An 18,689-nucleotide genomic window follows, 5' to 3' on the forward strand; every position below is an offset into this window, starting at 1 on the left:
CTATCTCTCTATCTCCCTCTCCTTCCTCTCTCTCTAAAAAAAACAATAAAAACATTTTTAAATGGTGATCAGAAAAGTGGTCGTTTAATAAAAATCTACTCTTATAATTTTATAAACTTCCTCAATACTATTATCAACTTTTTTTCTAGTTATACCCTTACTTTTTACCTATTATCTTTCATCTCCTATTTACTATAAAAAAAATTACACTAAATAACTAAGAGATGCCATATAAAAATTACAATGAAAGTTTCCACTAATTAGTTTATGCTAATAATAGTTTATAACTTGCATTTTCTTCCATGAGGTATTTTGTACTTTCCACGACTTCCTGCTAAGTCTCTACAGGTCAATACATTTATCATTTATCTCCCTTCCCAGTTTTTAGGTCAAATTTCTGCTTCTCTTGGTTCAGTCTGAGCCCAATAATTTTAAAAAAAGCTTCATCACTGACTTAAAGACACACCACCAAGTTTTACTGCTTCTTAGTCCCATTCCATCAACTCACTTGTACTGATCTAATTTATCTTGTACATGTGATGTTGTTTTTTAAAATATATTTTTATTGATTTCAAGAGAGGAAGGAGAGGGAGAGAGAAACATTAATGAGAGGGAATCATTGATGGGCTGCCTCCTGCATGCCCCCTACTGGGGATGGAGCCCGAAACTTAGGCATATGCCCCTGACTGGACCTTTGAGTCCGCAGGCCTCAAACCTGGTCCATAGGCCTGATGCTCTATCCACTGAGCAAAACCAGCCAGGGCTCTTGTACATGTTTTTAATCTTCACCTCAGGATATTTTCCCGCTGATTTTTAGAGAGAGGGGAAGAGAGAAATACTGATATAAGGAAAACACATGATTGGTTGCCTCTTACATGAGCCCCAATCAAGCCCTGGGCCAGGGAAGAGCCTATAACTGAGGTACATGCCCTTGACCGGAATCGAACCTGGGGCCCTTTGGTCCACAGGTCCATGCTCTAGCCATTGAGCCAAACCGATAGGGCTTGTACGTTTTTAAATCCTAATCTCCTGCTCCTTTTAAGATGTCCTTTCCCCTCAAAAGATTAAACATCTCCCAGCATATCTCTAACTTTCTTCACCCCTCCTTCTATTCCTAGTTGTGGGTCATCCTGGCTGTATTCAAGCTGGCCTATCCTATGAAGCTTATCTATCCCATGGCTCAAACCTGGTAGTAAAAATAGATGGTAAGCACAGAAATATATGAAGCACTTAGATGCCCCAAGTAAAGCAAGTACTTAGATAAGGAAGTCATACCTGCCCAAAATACATATACACATGTATGTGCTCATAAGGAAAGACAGAATTTAATGGTTACAATTCATCACTTTCACTAATTCCAAACTAATGACAGAAACCTTGAGGGATGAGTTGGGGAGAAGTGGAACAAACTAGTCAATTAAGGTTAAAATCCAAGATCATCATCTATATTCTCCAAATAACAAGCCAGTTTACACTAGGAAATACTTTATATAATAGTCCCACATCTCAACTCCTCCTTTAAAAAAAAACAAAACAAAAACAAAACACATATTTTTATTGATTTCAGGGAGGGAGATGGAGAGGTAGAAACATCAATTATGAGAGAGACTCATCGATCAGCTGCCTTCTGCACGCCCCCTATTGGGGATCAAGCCCACAACCAGGGCACGTGCCCTTGACCGCATTAGAACCCAGGACCCTTCAGTCTGCAGGCTGATGCTCTATCCAGTGAGCCAAACCAACTAGAACTCACTTCCTTCTTTTCTTTTCCTTCAATGTAATTCTAAACTTGTTCTTCTGCAATTTTATCACCTTTAATATGGTTTTTCTTGAGGTGTTCTTTTTTTCTTTCTTTTTTTTTTTTTTTTTTTTAGAGTTCTAACTCTCCTTTCCTTATTTTACAGGTCTTCTTACCCTTGCCCATTTCAATTGTCCAATCATAAAGGACTTTAATTCTCCTCTACTTTCCCATCTCAATCTCCCCATACTTTGCAATAAAGCAGAAACTCTCAACTGGGAGATGGAGGGCACAGTAGTTTGAAAATGTGTATTTAATGTCCTAATTTTATATTCAGCAAATGGAAAGAGAAAACACACCTCAGTGTTTAGGTTATTTATATTCAATAAAACTGGACAAAATTTTCTTGACTAGTAAGGATGTATAAAAGATGGGGGGCAGCGAGTGCTGGAGCAGAGAAAAAAGAAGCATCCCTGGCTCAGGGGTTATCGACACCTGTAATGGGATAAGATTTCTTATGGTTTCTCAAAAGGGAGTTTATCACAGTGATTGCTTATGATGGATGAGAAACACTGCAACAGTTGTCTAATAGATAACATCCATTCTCCACTCACAAATTTCTCTGTACTGACCATCCTCTTAGAGATAATGTATGCCATATTGACAAATGCTGACTTTTTCTTTCTTGGTAATATATACTTTTACAAAGTACCACCGATGCCCATTTAACCTCTAACTGCTCAAACATTCAGAAAATAACAAACTATTTTATTTCAAAGTATAAATCTTGTTGTTGGAAACTGTATCCTTTGAAGAGGATCAGCTGCAAACAGATATAAACACATGTTACTGAAACACAAGATACTTAGAAGCAGCTTAATTTGAAATGAGAAATCCCTTGAAAATAAAATAATCAGAAAGCCTAAAATGAAAATCACCAATATAATTTTAAAAGAGGATTTAAAAACTACCATGAAGACATTTGAGAGACCTAAAGAATCTCAAATCTTATAAAATAACAGGAAACAAACACCCAAGGTGAATTTAATCACAATTTGGGGTCAGCAAGGGATCCACAGCAAAGGATGAAAGGTACAGACCATAAGAACTGGGGCTTTTAACTTGGAGCCACTAAGATTTCCTCAAAAAGACAGATCCTAGGCCATTTTCTCTATTTTCGCTATTCTCATTGCTAAATATGACTACCCTGTTTTTCGTTTTCCCAATTGCTTAAGGAAAAAACACTTGCACCTCAATCAGATGTATGGAGATTTGTAAAGTGAGCCCTCTTGAATAAACAAGAAAAGCAAAATAGACAACTATGAAAGCTAAAAGAAGGTACGTATGTCCCGGGGGTAAAGGAGAAACTACAGAAATCATATATTCATATGAAAGGAGGGAAGGGGCAAGGTAAGGAAGTCGGGGGTTTATGAACAGGGAATCGCGACTGGGGGTGGGGGTGGCGGGGACCCGGGTAGATTACCTGCTCATACTGCCGGGGTTGGTGCCAGAAAGGCCCATACAGCAGAAGCGGGAGGTTTCTGGCAACTGGCGCCCCCCAAATGGAGATGAAGTACATGCACTTGAAGGAGGGAGCTAGCGGGGTGCCCTCCAGAGTGGGGATGGCCAAGATGGGAAGATGCGGGGGGGAGGGGGAGGCGGAAGGGGGGATGTGGATGCCCGGGTGGGAGCAATGTTAAGGCGGAAGCTACAGGCTGGGAGGCTCGACAAGCCCAGATGGAGAAAAGGAGCTGTGCCTCACCCTCGTGTAGGAATAGAGGTGCCTTTACCTGCAGCGGCGTGGGGGGCCGGTTCGCCCCTCTCGCTGTCTCTCCAGCACCAGTTCCCCCTCCTCCTGCGCAACCTAACCCATGCTCCAGCCCGCCCCGCGCCCTCATTGGCTAAACTGGGCTGCCACTCACAGAGAAGCAAAGACGCAAAACAGCGTAAAGGGTGGGACTTGGGAGAGTTTCCCCTCCCCCGCCACCGCGGGTTAGGTTGAGAGCGCACGGAGAGGCCTATCCGGTTTCTAGGGCCCAGGCGAAGCCTGCAGCTTGCTTGGAAAAAAAAGGGGCCTGGCCAGAGCAACTGTCTCATGCTGCGGGAAACTAGTCCCGGGGATTAAATTCCCTACCGCCAACACTGTATTCTGTACACCCAAGAGCATAAACTCCGGAGGGAGGCTTCCACTCCAGGCAAACTCTGCCTCCTCCTGAACTCCCTGCCTTCCAGCAGCCCTGTCAACTCCTCTGCGGTAGTGACTTTACCTACCCATTAAAGGAGGCCACATCTTCTCTCCATCATGGGAGTGAGGCAGGCCAGTGCTGGGATATGGAGGCCTTTCTCTCCTAAAAGATAAAGCACACTTTCTGCCACAGCTCCAAATGCTGGTTTGCATTCTTGACACTCCTACCCGCGGGCAGCACTATCTCTTTCCAGGAGCCCTCCAACATTCCCAGCCCCTCCCCTCCTAAACAGCCCCTCAACTCACCACAGAACCCGCTCTCCTGCCCCCATCTCATTCCTGCTAAAATTGAACTCCTCTGGCATACTGGCCAGTGTCCACTTTGCTATGCCACTTGAGATCACTCTCTAATCCCCGTTGGGACTAGTCAACTCCAGAGTGATGGTATGCAAGCTTAAATCCCCCAAAGTAAACTGTTATTAAAAAGAGTTGCTGATGATCTGACCACATTTCCTCTGAAATGTAACCATTAAAATTCTACTTTCTATGCTCTAGGACACAAACGAGGAAGCAGATTAACTTGGCTGTAGAGCTCCTATTTTTAAACATTCTAGCTTACCACTATTGCTAGGAACACCCAATTACCACTTCTGTAAACAGCAATACTGTTTTCCCATTCACCCAGGCTCAAAACCTTATCCATATCTCATCTCTTTGTATTACCAAAATCTTATTTATCCTCTAAGATCTACAGCAAATGCCTCTTCATTTTCTCTACATTTGAGTATATGATATACCAAGTAATGTGGTTGTATTAGAAAACCAAAGAGGAATAGATATGACCTCTATCTTCAATATATAGGAGTATATTTGAGTGGGAAGCGGATAAAGAGTAGGGAATTATGACAGTAGTGACAAATGTAAACAATTACAATACAAGGTGATATGTGCAATGAAATAAGCTGAGGGCTATTACAGAAACAGATGAGAGACTTAATTTAATACTTTCTTAATGGAGGAAGAGTTAACTAGGGAAGGTAAGTGGCTACAAAAAAGATATTCAGGCAACAGGAACAGTAAAGAGGAAAAACAAAACAAAGCACAGCAATGAGAAACAACATGAGACATGCAGTGGAAACTTTAAGTAGTTCTGTAGTTCAGTCTTGACAAAGTGTAAATCACAAAAAACAAATTAGAGGGAGATGAGATAGAAAGGATAGTAAGAGCCAGACCCTGCACGGAGGACCTTGAATACCATGCTAAAAATTTTGCTAATCCTTACACCAAGATATTTTTTTCACTGATTTTTAGAAAACGGAAGAGGAAAGAGACAGAGAAAAAGAAAAATCAATATGACAGAGACACATCGATTGGTTGCCTCCTGCATGTGCCTGACCTGGGCTAGGGATGAAACCTGCAACTGAGGTATGTGCCCTTGACCAGAATCAAACCCAAGATCTTTCAGTCTGTGGGCTGATGCTCTAACCACCGCATAAACCGACTAGAGCTATCGCATTTTCTTATAGGTGGATGAGGAACCACTGAAACAGGGAATGACATGACCAGAACTGCATTTTGGTTAGCTAACTCTGGCTGTTAGGGAATAGATTTGGGGGGATGAGGGTACACAGTTCACTGAAGCAGTTAGGAGGCTTCTATGGTAGTCCAGAAAAGGGTTGTATAGTGATATTTGCTGACTTTTCTTTCTGTCCAGCAACCAAAAGCCCCCTTCTTACACTGGGGTAATAGTTTAGATAAGAGTCTTCAATGGAAGGCTGGCTATTAACTCCCACTACAGAGCCAGGGAGAAGGAGGACGGAGGAGGATATTGGAGGCGGAAGTCTCACCTTCACTTCCTGGCAGAGATAAGGTACACACATGATCCCTAGATCCCTTGGTCGGCAAACTCGGCTTGCGTGACACATGTGGCTCTCTGGCCCCTTGAGTGTGGCTCTTCCACAAAATACCACAGCCTGGGCGAGTCTATTTTGAAGAAGTGGTGTTAGAAGTTGTTTAAGTTTAAAAATTTTGGCTCTCAAAAGAAATTTCAATCGTTGTACTGTTAATATTTGGCTCTGTTGACTAATGAGTTTGCCGACCACTGACATGGGCTAATTTAACTGGACAGTCCTTAGGGGAACTTTGACTTTGAAGAGGTAATACAAAGACCCAAAATAAGCAGATAACATTCAGTAATGGCAGACAGCAGAGTATTACTGCATCATCTTAGACTGTTCAGTGGTGTGACCTTGGCAATGTTTTCCAAATCTCTAACTTCCCTTGGTTTTAGATCATTTTTTAAACCAGATTCTCTAGCATTTCCATTGATTTTGTAAGCCATACAATATCCAACCAATAAATTCCCTTTCTGTTTAAGATAGCCAACTTGATTTTTATTGTTTGCAAACAAAATGATTAGAGCCTAAATCACAGCAATGTGGGTGGTTCAAAAGGTAATGACGGGAAGGAAGGGAAAGAGCTATTAATGCTTATGAGATAAAAAATGGTAGAATCTGGAGTTTAGAGGCAAAGCTGAGTTCAACCATGTTGAGTTTGTGGCCTATAGTATGTTGAGTAGTGATATTCAATAGGAGGTTGGATACATAAATCTGGCAGTTGGCTTGGTGATAGATGTAGAGTTACCAGTATCTAAATAGCACTTTCAAGAGTGAGGATTAAACAGGGAGTGTGAAGAGCAAAGCAATATGGAAAACTGCACCAATATTGCTGGGGAGACAGTAGAGAATATTGGGGTCTGTGAAGAATTGGAGAACCTGTCTATTCCAAAGAGAGTGGCCGCTATTTAGCTCTAGTTAAGTGTTGCTATATGGAACTGTACATCCAAGGTTGAAGAGAGAACTTCAGATTTTTCTCAAGTCAGAAATAAAGTTTATGAAATCTTCTAGGTTTTAAATGTACTGAATAAGTAAGAAAGATAACTAACTTTTAAAATATGTTTTTATTTATTTCAGAGAGGAAGCAAGAAGGAGAGAGAGGTAGAAATGACAATAAGGCAGAATCACTGATCAGCTGCCTTCTGCATCCCCCCAGTAGCCTCCGTACTGGGGATTGAGCCTGCAACGGGGGCACGTGCTCTGACCAAGATTGAACCAGTGACCTCCTGGTTCATAGGTTGATGCTCAACCACTGAGCGACACTGGCCAGGCATTTTTAAAAAGTGTTTAAAACTGTATACAAAACGCTTGGCTGGAAACCCAATTAATGAGCTTTTTGGTGAGAAAAGCTAAGGAGGAACTCAGGAGAACATCAGGATTTAGGAATCAGAATAAGGTATCAACCAAGCAGTTAAAGAAGGAAAAGCTAGAGAAGCAGAATGGGCAATGTCACAGAAGCAAAGAGAGTAGAGTATTGCAGGGGAGAAAGAGTGATCAATTATATTGAATAAGCAAAAATGTCCAATAACAACTGTCCATTGGATTTAATAACTGAAAACCTCATTGATCCCTACTTTTCACTGTTAAGCCAAAAGTAATCAGTGCGATACGAGCTTTCACAGCATTTTAAGTACTTTTTAAAAATAATTATCTTCTATTTTGTATTTCATTTATATTTGTACATGGAGGTATAATGAGCTTTCAAGTCAGAGGGATGAGGGTTCAAATATCTGTCCCACCAAGTAAATTAACCTTTTGGAGTCTAGGTCATTTCTCTCTACAAAGAGGGATCAAGTTACAGGACCACTAATGAGGATTAATAAAACACCTAGCACAATATTTTGCATATACCACTATGTCCTAGAAAAGTGCTCAGCAAACTCATTAGTCAACAGAGCCAAATATCAATAGTACAACGATTGAAATTTCTTTTGAGAGCCAAATTTTTTAAACTTAACTTCTTCTAATGCCACTTTTTCAAAATAGACTTGCCCGGACCGTGGTATTTTGTGGAAGAGCCACACACAAGGGGTCAAAGAGCCGCATGTGGCTCGAGAGCCGCAGTTTGCCAACGACGGCCCTAGGAGATACTCAACAAACATTGCTGGATAGACAGTTGGGAAAAAATGTTGTTTTTGTCAGTGTTCTCCACCTAATCAGTTTTAGTGGGATCATCACCCCAATTGATGGCCTCTAAAATAATTAATTTCAGCGAGTTAATTCCTATAAGCTTGAATGTACAGTCTAGCTCTCTTCCTCTGTATTAAATCTGATTTAAGGCAAATAGGAATAACTACACTTTACATTCCAGAGTCTGCGGACCATGTTCAACTAACTGGCTTTGTTCAGTCTAAACCTACGATGGTGTAGGTTTAGTACCCAACTTTGAGTGGAGACAGACCTAAGTTGAGACTCTCAGGGATCCAAGGAAGGGCCATAAAGATTTCAGAAAACTCAGTCACATCCTGCAACACCTTTTTCAATTGGCTTCCAATACACCACACTTTTCTGGTTTTCCTCCTACCTTAACTAGTTCTCTTTTGCTGTTCTCCTCAACCAGCCTTTAATTGTTCAAGTTCACCAAGCTTTGGTCTTAGAACCCTTTTTATTTATGAGTCTATATTTTCTTTTCAAGAATATCTAATCCACATGCATGGACTCAACTATTCACTTTTTCTACCAAATTATCTATATGCTTAATGTCTCCTGAACTAGTACTACTGACTTCTAACTGGTTCCCCTCCATTCTGCATGTTAAATTTTTATTTATACTTCAAAGCTTATTTCAACATCATCATTTCGAAAAAGCTTTCCCTGACCTTCAAGACACAAAGCCAAATTTATGCAGTATACGTTACATGGCAGGCACTCCTTTAAACAATGCAAACATAAAACCCATTTCATTTTCTTAAACCTACAATAACTATCTTTATAGATGAGAAAACTAAGGCACAGAATGATAAGTAATTTTCTCAACATCCACAGCTGGCAAAAACAGTGTCAGACTTGCCCTAGTAGGTTTGGCTCAGTGGATAGAGCATCAGCCTTCGGACTCAAGGGTCCCCAGTTCGATTCCAGTCAAGGGCATGTACCTTGGTTGCGGGCACATCCCCAGTGGGGGTGGTGCAGGAGGCAACTGATCGATGTTTCTCTCTCATCGATGTTTCTAACTCTCTCTCTCCCTCCCTCTCTGTAAAAAATCAATAAAATATACATTTTTAAAAAGCAGTGCCAGACTCAAATTCAGGCAGCTTGGCTTCAGAAGTCACAAGCTTAATCATCCTACTACATCATGCTCTAGGTTACATGCCGCTGTTATAAACTGTCTTGTAACATCCACAACTTTTTTGTAGTACAGACTGAACAACTGATTACAGTATAATTGTTTGATGCCCTCCCTTCTCCCCCTCCCCCATATTAGAATGCAAATTCCACAGGTCAAGGACTGTGTGTAACTTGTTCATTACAATATTCCCTTTGCCTATCGGGTGGTAACAGACATTCAATATACATTTGTTGAAGGAATGCATGTTCAACTTCCAACCAAAGGTTTGTGGGAGTGAGAGGTAACCGGGAGGTTTCTGGCAAAAGCAGCGGCTTCTCTCAGAAAGCAGAGATAGTAACAGATTAATGGGCAGCGGCACATTTTTCTACCAGAAGCATTCAGAAGAGGTATCATAAAACCATAAGCATCTCCACATTTTAGGACCTGTAAAACTAACACAGCTTTTACATATAGTAAACAGGGCTACAGGCAATACCCATAAAAACACTGTTTTCTACAGTGGGACAGTGTTGAAAGTAATGAATTTTTAGTCATCTTCTTTAGGCTTGGGACCATTAAAGACTCAGTGGTGGCCAATTTAAAGCTGTGGCAAGTAGCAACTAGATGACATTATACCCATATGACTCGAAAATAGGGCATGGATTCATTTTTAAGTCAGGCTCATTATGTGTGTTTCCCTCCCCCCCACTAAATACCTCTGAGTTTTGCTCTCTCTGAGACAGAAAATAAGAGCCTAATCTTTCCGTCCTTTGGTCAAGTTGGACTGGATCTTCCTCTTCACTGGCACATGGTCACCAAGGTGAAAGTAACATTCTGGACTACCGATGAGGATGAGGAATTGATAACTGGATCAACACATCCACCTTGAATGTTGCCACTTTTGGTCATTCCGCACAGTAACAATATATATGTAATTTAGGTAACAGAATCCTGGTCCTCTTTATGCGCCCCCCCTCCCCCACTCACACACACACTCTCTCTCTCTCTCACACACACACACACACACACACACACACACACACACACACACACCGCTCTTACATGGTCTACTTTTACTGGGGCAATATACATACATTTGCTCAGCCTAACAGAAAAATATAAATATTCACTTTATTTATGAGGGCTTGTTTTCATCGCAACATTTATGTTAAAAAGGAGTGTGTTAAAAAGGGGGAGGAGAAACATTATAAAGCACTGTTATCACACTTGTGCCGCTAGGCACAAAAAATGACCCCAGTGACATGTGACTAATGAAAACTTCGTGTGCTATTTTGACGAGAAATTGGCTAAAAGTATGGAGTTATTTGCAAGACTGACCAAGTGATTTTCCCATGTGGAGCTTAAAGTACCTCACATGCTCTTATCTTCAAAATAACCAACTTAAATAAAAGAAACTATGTGTGTGTTTTTTTGCCTTTTAACAGAGGTACAAAAAGAAATATTATATTCTCAAGGTTCTACAACTGCTAAAGGTACAGCTGGTCAGAGAGAGTTCTCCCACAGGGGGTCAGCACTGCACCGTGAAGTAGGGGGAAGCTAGATAGTGAATGGGACTTTGAAGTCCAACAGCCTGAGTCCTACTCCTAACCTCACTCTTATTCTTTTCTCTTCTGTAGAATGAAGCTAACATCACATACATTTCAGGATTATTCTCAAGATTAAAAGATAAAGTATAGCCTGAACAGTGTGGCTCAGTGGTTGAGCGTCGACCCATGCACCAATAGGTCACAGATTCAATTCCCAGTTGAGGCACAAGCCTGGGTTGTGGGTTTGTCCCCGGTGGGGGCGTGCAGGAGGCAGCCAATCGATGTTTTTCTCTCATCGATGTTTCTATCTCTCTCTCCCCCTTCCTCTCTTCCTAAATATCAATAAAAACATATCTAAAAAGAAAAAGATAATGTACAGTATTTGGCACACAGTAGGAAAATAAAAAGAAGTTTATTATTCCCTGTCCAATAATTTAAAAGAGTACCTCTAAAGATTTCTCTCAAAGCAAAATTACTCCTTTGAGACTTGGCTGAGCTGATCTACTAAGCATAATAGTGCAATACTGAAATAGATGTAGAAGTTTCACAATTACAATAGCAGGACTGCTGGGCGGGATGAAAAGACTCTGCTGAGAAAGCAGTAAAACCTTTTAACCTCAAGCCCATGGAAAAGACTTCAACCAGCACTGGTGTCTAGGGCAACATCCAGGTAGTTCAATTAATCATTTTCATCTTTGTAGGAACGATGCCAGTGTCTATCTCCTACTACTCCATTTACTTCACAACGCCTGCTCATGGGAACTCACGTTCTCCAACGAAGCAGGCTGTCCCTTGGTAGTTCATATGCCCAGATCCAGACTCCCATGGTCTTTAGGAGAGGAGTGATCGTTCCCTATATGTAAGACCTTACGAAAAAGATTGCCTCAACAGGAGGCATACCTGAAAAATAAGCAAAAGCACTACATTTTACAGGAGAACTGATGTGTTACTAATGTGCTCCACTCCACAGACAAGAGGTAAAAAAAGAGAATGCCTGAGCACTGATTAGAAGTAATGAAGAAACCACCGAGTAAAAAGTTCAGTATCCATGCAACTTGGTAGCCCCTATCCAAAATTCCAAAGTTTTCTCCATTCAGTTTATTTAGGCAGATGTATATCTGATAAAAATCATGTTCTGTTACAAAATCCTGCTATGACCCTGGCCGGTTGCTCAGTGGTTAGAGCATTGGACACAGGCCCAAAGGGTCGCGTTTTCAATTCCTGGTCAAGGGCATGTACCTGGGCTGTAAGTTTGATCCTGGACCTGGTCAGGGAATGTGGGAGGTGACCAATGTGTCTCACAATGTTTTCTTTCTCTCTCTCTCCTCACCCCCTTTTCCTTCCTTCCACTCTTTCTAAAAATAAATGGGAAAAATATCCTCAGGTGAGGATTAAAAAAAAAAAAAAAAATCCTGCTATGATTTGGACTTTAAAAAGGCAGCCCAGCCGAAACCGGTTTGGCTGTGGATAGAGCGTCGGCCTGTGGACTGAAAGGTCCCAAGTTCAATTCTGGTCAAGGGCATGTACCTTGGTTGCGGGCACATCCCCAGTGGGAGGGTGTGCAAGAGGCAGCTAATCGATGATTCTCTCTCATCGATGTTTCTAACTCCCTATCCCTCTCTCTTCCTCTCTGTAAAAAAAAAAAATCAAAAACAAAAAAGGCAGCCCAACTACTGAAATCACCATTTCCTCAAGAACTTAATGAAAAAGAAAATCCCTTATCTTTAATGAGACAATGTACAAATTATTCCATGTCCCAAACGACTAATTCCCAAAGATGTAGTGGATCCCCAAAGTATATATTGAAAGAAAAAAGTGAAAGTATGTAGTGGGGGCCCAGCCAGTGTGGTTCAATGGTTGAGCATCAACCTATGCAAGGGGAAGTCACAGTTGGATTCCAGGTCCGGGCACATGTCAGCTTGCAAGACTGATCCCCAGTACAGGAGGCAGCCTATCAATGATTCTCTCATTTGATGTTTCTATCTCTTTCTCCCTCTCCTTTCCTCTCTGGAACCAATAAAAATATATTTTTAAAAAGAGGAAGAAGAAGAAAGTTCATAGTGGGGGAAAAGAAAACACAAAACCTTTGGATATTCCAAGGATTTCTATAATGACAATGCAAGGCAATTGGAGAAACCTGAAAGATTTTATAGCGCTTGAATCCTTTCTCTCAGGTAAAATTAAGAATTAAGTTAATATACTTCCTTTCTCAGAGAAGTACTGGCATTGTTTTAGAAGAATTACAGACTCTCAAAATCAAAAAGTCTTATTATAGGATTATTAGTTACTGGAGTATTGGGACATTACCAAAAGAATTAGAACTATCACATTTAATGTGCTAACATACAGGGGAGAAAAGAAGCACAGTCCTATTACTGCCTAGTAATCTGAGTAGCATGTCATATAATTGCCTTTTTAAAATGAAATAAGGTCTAAAAATGCCAAATAAAATTAAGCCATACACCATAAATTTCTCTGGTGGAATTTTAGAGGAAAGGGATGTTTCATTCCTTCAAAGACAAACCCAATATTTTCTTAATAATTATGCTTAAGAGTAAGTTTCTTGTTAAAATCCTTGACTTGCCTTTGAATTTTGGGGGGTATTTTTATTTGAATAAGAGTGAGCCTGATGTTCTGGGAGGTCTTCACAAACACACTAATAAGAATACATTTAGATAGTCTGAAATTGAAGACGCTAGAACACTGTCTAGGTTCCCTACACTGTTTAGAATACATTCCTGGATCCATCCCTGCTGAAGGTGAATGTAAAGCAATTACCCATGCCAGTCTAGTTTCTGTGTAAGCCTGCTGGACATTGATATCATGTAGCATACATTAGTAGGTAGAAATTAAGTGTGTTTTTTTTAAAAGTCTACTGTTGCAATCTGAAGGCAGTATCTTAATAAAAAATATTAAGATATTTTTTAACTGATCATTTTTGCTTCATTAAACAACCAAGAACCTGGTTAAGGGCAGAAAATAATGTATAAGTAAAAGGTAAAAAAAAAATTTTTTTTACAGATACCTATAGAAGGGGGGAATGAGAAATTTGTAGTTTAAATTTAAAACATCCAATAACTACAAAAAGATGGATTCATTTTGCAATACAAATACAATGAAAATCTTGAAGGCAGTGTGAAAGAGTTAGAACACACACAAAAAGAGCTAAATTACAACTTCATACATGTACACACATAAGACAAAACTGAAAGGTTAAAAAGAGGGAAAAATCATTCAGGATAAAATTTAGAATGTAATAAGTGGTTAAATAAACTTTCATGCAATAGTAAACAGTTTCATATAGAAATACAACTATCACTTGCCGAAACCGGTTTGGCTCAGTGGATAGAGCATCAGCCTGTGAACTGAAAGGTCCCAGGTTCGATTCCTGTCAAGGGCAGGCACATCCCCAGTAGGGGGTGTGCAAGAGGCAGCTGATCAATGTTTCTCTCTCATCGATGTTTCTAACTCTCTATCCCTCTCTCTTCCTCTCTGTAAAAATTCAATAAAATATATATATATTTTTAAAAAGAAATACAACTATCACTTGGGTACTAGAAACCATTTAGTGTTTCTCTACATTCCTTAAAAGGCCTCAGCAAGACAGAAGCAAAAAGATGCAATGTCAGTGAATAAAAAAAACAAAACATGAAGTGAACAAAATCGTAATGGAGGATGAAAGGAAGACCATTAACTCTGTAAAGAAAAGAATAAAAAAAAATTGATTAAAGGGGAGCTCTATAAACTTAAGCTGAATGAAATATGAAATGACTGCCTATGAGATAATCAAATGTTAAAGATAAGATAGTAAACACAGTAAGGCCTGCAGATTAGGGACTTGCTCAAATGCAAGCCCAGAAGAGGACTGACTTCTAGGGGTAAGGGGGAAAGGTCCAGAAAAATAGTTGTCTCTGTTTATCCCCGAGGTATTAGGTTCAATGTAAGCTCGGGAGATAGCTTAATTCTTGCAGGGCTGTGGACACAGTATCTCTCAAGCATTTGGCATCTCTCTGAATGTTCTGAAAGTGTTACAGTATTTCAGCAGATGGGAATAGTAAATCTCCTTCTCTCAGTAAGCAAGCACAGTCCTTGGCACTCACCAATTAATCTGAAGTGGTAGTTTTGCTTAGAAAGATCTTGCTGTTTTTAAAAGATGTGTGCAATGGTTGTTGTTGTTTGCTTTTTTTTTTTTTTTTTTTTAAAGACAGATTACCCTTCACCATCCTACCTTAGCTATCAGAAATTTGACCCTTCACATAAAATGTCCAATTTTTCATTTTAAAACCAAAACTCTGCAGTGGTGGTGATTATAACGCCAGGATTCCACTCCAGCACCCAGCGACGCTGCAGACAAGGCTGCCCTAGGAAACACAAGATCTGTGTTTCCTGGTGATTCACAGCCAGCTCAGCAGATTTGGGTCACTTTCTATCCCCGTCTAAATGGATTTTGTCAATGTGGGAACTGACAACATCAAAAGGCCAGATGCAGAAGATAGATCAAACAACATGGGGAAAGTGTGAATTGTGCAAGTACCCGTACACCGCTTCATCAAATGCCTTATCAAAATCCACTACTTCTTCGGTACTTCCGTTTTAAGCCTCCCACCCGAGCCTGTCCACACACGCACACCTACCCTGTCTTTGGCCAGTGTACGTCATCCTGCCTTGCAGACCCACTGGTATGCCACTCTTGCAACTCGGGCCTTCTTAAACGAAAAACGTTTTCCTTATCATAACTCTGGTTAAGGGGCAGGATAATTCCAAAATACTCGGAATGGGGAGCTTCTCACATTCTGGCCCCAAGAGGTTGACAATCTGTTCTGAAATCTTATTTGGTGACCAAACTCAAAAGAAATTCTGCAGAAGACATTACCTCGTGAACTACCCAGAGGACATTATTCACATCACACACTCAACATCTAGTATCTAAGGTGCCCTACACACCAGCGGGGCCCTGAGTTGATGGTGGGATAACCCGGTCAGAGAAACCCTACAGAACAACTGAGGAGCTAATGATATGGTGCTGTCGGGGTGTGCGATGGCAGGATGCAGTGGTCCCCGGTGATGCGGCTCCTCTGGCTGGTGTTTGGGACGTTCTTTAAAAGAAAAAGCTATCGAATACCAAGCCTTTGACTTTTGGCTCCCTATGCTCGGTCCCTGGAGAGAGGTTCACCGAACAGCTATACCCCTAGATGCCCGCACTGCACCCCTCTTCTCCCAAGGCCTGGATCCCTGCAGGCCTGGCCCCTTAGCAGGCCGGAGCTGCTGCACTGGCACCGCTGCTGCAATGGCAGGGAAGTTTCCTGCGACACCAGAGCCAGGTAAATAAAGAAGCTGCCTTCGCCCAGAGGTAAGGGGAGGGGTCCTCTGCCAGCGGAGGGTTTACATAATGCAACAGAAACCAGGAAGCTCCGCAGACCTGTCAGCGGGGAGGCGAGGCTGGGGCTCCTCTCCGCCCCCGCGCCCGCCCCCCCCCCCCAAACAGTCCCCCAAGGCCTGCTCTTCTCTCCCGAAGATCCACAGAAACTACACGTAATAATGTAAAACAATCTGCATACGCTCCCCCCGTGCGTTCCTACCCACTTCCACTATTCACCTACAAGAACACAAGCCAAAAACAAAAAACAAAAAAAGAAAAACCCTAATCTCTCACTCCCGAGTCCAAAGTATGGAGTGTAACCAAACGGAGCCGGGAGTTCTCCTTCCTCGGAAGGGCCAAGGAGGACAAGGAGCTGCCTTAAAGCCCACACCCCGCCCAGCACCGCAGTGACAGGCCCTGAAACCCCACGGCGGCCGGGCAGCTGCCGCCGCGGGGCGGCGCGGCCCGGGCCCGGCGGCGGCGGGCGGGCGGGCGGGCGGCCGCTCCCCCGGCCTCTCACAAAGGAGAGTGGTTCCGTCCGGAGCATCACCCGGCACCTGATCCCTTCACAACTGGCGGGCGGGCGAGGGGCGGTGGAACGAGGAAGAGGATGAGTCTCTGAAACCAATTCTAAGGGCCTCGGCCTTTGCAAAGACCCCTGCGCCGGCACTGAGGAGCGGGCGCGAACGGGAAGCCTACCTGAACCAGTCCCGGCACTTCCTTTCCAGCCAGCGTTTCAGCTCACCCTCTCGGAGAACAAGGCGCCTTCCGGCGGAGCATGGCCAGCCCTCGCCTCAACCCAGCTTGCTAGTAGTCCATTCTCGCCCGGCCCCGCCCACCTAGCTTCCTCCCACCAATGACAGGGCCGACGCCCGGCCTCTTCCAGCAGGGTTGTGTGCGTCCCGTCCAGGAAGTCTCTCGAAGGTGGGGGGGGGGGGGGGAAACGGGACGGACGCGTGGGTCCTAAAAGGCTCTGAAGTGTCCGTAGGCAACCACGGATATGCCTGATTGAAAATAAAATCCGTCGGTAGCTCCCCTTGGTAGTCTCAGTTCGCAGGCTTCCAGGCCCCTGGGCATTTCATTTGCCCCCGCCGCTGGGGGCGCTCTGTACGGAAAACATTTAGTTACCTGTTCCCGGGAAGCCATCTTGGATCGGGCAGGTGCTCAAGGGCAGGAAGAGGGAGTGCTTAGAGAAAGTGCAGCTCTTTTCGGCGTTCTGTCGGATTGCTGAGGCCCAGCTCCAACTCCTTTATTTAAGAATACCCCTTGCTCACTATGGGGGGAAACCGGAATATTGCTGATTGTGGTGAGAAGCAACCGCCACCCCCTCTCATAGCAGTGAAGCGACCTTATCAAATAAAAGCAGCAAAAAAATTAAAAAAAAAAAAAAAAGTTCTTAGACAGTTGAAACCGGTTTGGCTCAGTGGATAGAGCATCTGCCTGTGGACTGAAAGGTCCCAGGTTCGATTCCAGTTAAGGGCATGTACCTTGGTTGCGGTGTGCAAGAGGCAGCAGATCGATGATTCTCTCTCATCGATGTTTCTAACTCTGTCTCTCTCTCTTCCTCTCTGTAAAAATATCAATAATATATATATATATATATATATATATATATATATATATATACTTAAAAAAATTTTTTTAAAGAAAGTGGGTTTTCCCAGTTCCTGGAATAATCCTTTATGGTCATCTCACTCCCAGGACATCAGCATAAGACCAACCTATTGGTTGTATCTCTATTCTAGATGTTTCTAATCCTTATGCTTCACTTGCCAGTTTTCCAGGGTTCTGACTTTGACAGTACATTGGGCTGGGAGTCCATTGGAAATGAGAAAACAGGATTTAGGGAAGAACAATTTTTTTTAAAAAAAGACTAAATTCATCAGACCAAAACTACTTGGAAATACAAATAGAGCAAATGATAGAAGTCTTAAGAGAAATTATATGTAAGGAATAGAGCCATTAAGGGTCAGCCTTAAAAACGTAGGCATCAGAGAGTAATTTTCTAACAACTGCATTTAAATAAGAAAGGACATAATTTTATTCCCCTTTTTATTGAACTTATTGGGGTGACACTGCTTAACAAAATTATACAGGTTTCAGGTGCACAATTCCACAACACATAGGAAATAATTTAATGTCGGCTTAAATTCTCTTGTGGTCAATGAGATTTTCCTGTGTGTCCTAGTCTAAATCTCTCCTTGCTAAGATTTTGTTTTTGAACTGAGGAGTGGAGCCTTTCCAGATCATGAAAGGAGTTTCTAAATGAATGACATGTTTGCATGGTCACACATGGTAGGAGTTGAGACCTTAAGGAGTCATATGAGTAATATTTTATCACATTAGTGATAAGATTTGGCCACATACATTTTCCTGTATGCAGTACAGTCTGTTGGCCAAATTCTCCCCTTGGCCAAATTATATCAAACTTGAGGTATTAGGATTTAACAAAACAATGTGTTTGCAACTGAATATGCAGATATGATCTTAATTATTAGTAGTTTCTAGAATGAGAATCTATTTATCCTCTGCCTATTTGATACAAAATAAACTTGCTATCGAAGGAATCAGTTATAGGCATTACATTATAGAAAGGAAAAAGGGTATGCCTGGTCTAATCATTACTGCTGTCTGCAGTGATCAACAATAGTAATAGACTGCTATAAATAATATGGTTCCTTCAAAAACCAATCAACACCC

The 18,689-nt window shown here is 41.9% G+C and overlaps 1 protein-coding gene across 2 annotated transcripts in view; it reads right to left on the reverse strand.

Moving 5' to 3' along the window:
- The window catches only part of CHD8 (chromodomain helicase DNA binding protein 8), a 60,482-nt gene extending 43,740 nt beyond the window's left edge, over positions 1-16,742 (reverse strand). The window contains exon 1 of one of the 2 annotated variants that reach the window (XM_084862729.1): positions 16,689-16,742. The gene's annotated coding sequence lies outside the window, so the exon portion shown is untranslated. Of the gene's footprint in view, positions 1-3,528; positions 3,575-16,688 lie in introns of those variants that run through there. The other variant, XM_084862730.1, reaches the window with a different exon arrangement.
- Positions 16,743-18,689: the final 1,947 nt, after the last annotated feature.

Source organism: Pipistrellus hanaki (genome assembly GCF_964339955.1).
Source record: "Pipistrellus hanaki genome assembly, chromosome: 1".
Classification (NCBI taxonomy): domain Eukaryota; kingdom Metazoa; phylum Chordata; class Mammalia; order Chiroptera; family Vespertilionidae; genus Pipistrellus; species Pipistrellus hanaki.